Genomic DNA, 3,163 nt, shown 5'->3' with positions numbered 1-3,163 from the left:
AGTCCAGGTCATTATCAAATAATCACTAATATAGTATTATAATCATATATCTGCCACATTTTTCAGTAATGCTTTGTTTTTTAATCTAGAAGTTAAATATATGCACTGAGTGATTTGATATAAAGACAAATTCAAGAAGGCTTTTTTATGTTTAAATAACAAAGCGAAAATTATGTGAATATACATGGAATTGCCTAAATTTTTAGTGAATTGATGTATTTTATAAACGCAATTAGAAGGTAACTCATTAACATTATGAATAACTAAATTATACAGTTTATTATATAGTCATGTATTATCCTCGAAGTAATATATCAAAGTACTTTAAAATTATAATTATTAACTTTTAATTAAAGAACATTTTGCATTTATATTTCCAACTCTTTAAGCACGACTAAATCTGGCCTCATCCTTTCTTTCTATTCTCATCACCTAATTACTCCCTCCATGTGTCTGTAAGAAAACTGTATCAGAGTTGTTTTATGTTTCACAAACCCATCATACTAGTGCTCATTTCATTCTGCTACCTGGAAAATATCTTCCCCTTTACTGCCTAGAGAACTTCTCCATCTTTAAATGACGATTTTAATAATATTGATGCCCAACTCCAATATCACCTTCTCTGTGAAGTTTTCTTTATTTTCTCAGAAGTATAGATTGGCTATATTTCTGTGCTGACAGATTTTTTTCTTTGCCAGTATAATAAATTATGGTTTGATGTCTATGTGCTTTAAGCCTAAGTTACTATGAATGTTCCTTAAGACTGGGAACTGTTTCAATCATCTTTTTAAAAATACCTGAGATAGAATTTCAACAAATATCTTTTAAAATTGAAAGGGGATGGCAGAGCAAGGAAGAAAAGAAAAATAAGAAAGTAGTTAGATATTCATTCTAATAACGCCACCTATTTTTTTTTTTTGGAAAATTATTGGAAGCACAAATCATCACATGGTTGGAAACCTATGAACTATCACCAACATGATTCAGATGTTGGTAGGCTTTCAAATTATTTCACGTGTCAACACAGCATTTTAATATTTGGAGCTACAGCAGTGAGAAGTTATACAGGTGTTGAATCAACATCTGGCTATCACTACAAGTCTGGGAAAATAGAGGTTCTGAGTTATTACTCAAATGATAATATTAATAACATCTTGTTTGATTTCTTTAAAAAACATACTATTAGGATGAACAGCTTTCTAATTAAAGAATAGTTAAACAAAACTTGGCATTTATGGGAAAGAAAATCATACTGTTATTAAGAAAAGAGTTTTAAGTACTATCTAACATTTACTTCAAGCAATAGTTTCCCAGGAATGATTTGCTACATACTAATGGGGTCAAAGACACTAGACAGTTTTCCAGAGGCCCTTTTCTATTCAAAGGTGCTTTCAAAATAGTGGGAGTGGAAAAAGAAGCTATTGAACTGTTTCTTCACACACCAAATGCCTTCTCAGAGTACTAACATCTGTTTCAGTTTACATACTTTGAGTATGACTTTACACATGGAAATTAAACTTAGGCATCATGCCTAAGAAGAGGCCTGTCTGCAAAAGAACAACGTGTACCAGCTGGAATTTGTATAGGTCCACATTCTGCACAGCACAATATCCTGTGAGCCACCAATGACCCCAGTCTCAAAATCCAAATGTCACAAAGCATCATCCTAATGTTTATGAAATGTTTATAGTAGAGAGGGAAAAGACAGTGAGGAAGAGGAATGTGATTGAGAAACAATATGGAGGAGTTCTAGAATTTAAGATTCAAGAGATACTTTTGTACATAAAGACCATTAAAATCCAAAGATGTTTTTGCATTTATTTATATTATGAAATTCTCAGTCTATAACATTCCACTAAGTTTATTTATTAGTTAGGCATTTACAATAGTTTTCAATTCACTAACAGGGTAATTATAATCTCTGGTTGACAAGCATAATGCAAATCTGCAAAAATAATGATGCACATTTGCTGCCACCATGTGGTATATCTGTATTTTTGCAGTTGCAGCCTCAGTTTCTAAATAATAATTTCACTTAGTTCTGAAGCCATCAACATCAGCTCAGACCTCTGGTACGAAAATACCATTAAAAACTTGAAGAATACAAGATCTTCTCCAATGTCATTTACATATCAATGAATCACCAATCAATTGATAGCAAACAGGAGCTAACGATGCAGGAAGCATTGTATTACATTACCTAGAAAAACAATACATTGTCTTGTGCCCAAAGAGCACACATCTCTTAACATCAAAACAGAAAAATCAAGCACTAATATGCAATAACTCAAGAGTTATTGTGTAATTGGATGGCAGTGAGTGATAAAGAAAACTTCAAGTTCTCTAAGTGGAAAGTAGAAAGGTGCCCGAAACTCTTCATGGAAGAGAATGGAAAAGCTGTATGGCTGTTAGAAAGGAGTTTGATAGACAGTATGAAAGCAAGAGAGCATTTTAGGTAGAGGTAATATTAAGTAAAAGTCCAGATCTAGAATCTTTAATGAATGTTCAGAGAATCATTTTTATGTGAAGTTTATGAAGTCAAGACAAAGAAAATATATTAGAAAGATAGGTCAGGTCAATTTATGACAAGCCTTTATTGCCAGACCAAGAAGTCTGGATTTTAGCGTATAGGTCATGGTAAGCTATTGATTCAACATAAAAATTTTTTCCCATTGTAGATATAATTCCTCTGCCACATGAACATCTATGAATGTATGTAAAAATAACTTATTTCTCAAACAGAGAATACTCTAGCAGCTAGGATCCTCTAATCACTCACACCAAGTAAGTAATTTAAGGTTATAAGATCCTTGAAATCAAAGTCAACCAACGAATCACTGCCAAATCTCCAGGGAAGAAAATTAAATAAGTATTAAAAAGGATTATGATTGGGCCCAAGGAGATGTGAGACCTTCCTAATAGCCCACTGAGGTCTTCTTGTTCTGAGAAGATAGATGTGCATTGCAGGGAAGAAGAAGAATTTTAACAAGAAAAAGAAAAGAAATTTAGCCTCATGGGAACCTTTGACAGCAGAGTATAACTAATTTGTGTTAGGGAGGGGCAGGTTTCAGTAAAAAGCAATTAAGGGCCAGGACAGATACGAAGTAAGACTCAGATGTCCAGGTAAAAGTAACAATCCCAGCATTGAGTCCACTGATGAAAG

Source organism: Cebus imitator, unplaced genomic scaffold, assembly GCF_001604975.1.
Source record: "Cebus imitator isolate Cc_AM_T3 unplaced genomic scaffold, Cebus_imitator-1.0 Scaffold268, whole genome shotgun sequence".
NCBI classification, from domain to species: domain Eukaryota; kingdom Metazoa; phylum Chordata; class Mammalia; order Primates; family Cebidae; genus Cebus; species Cebus imitator.
This window is presented reverse-complemented; position numbering follows the sequence as displayed.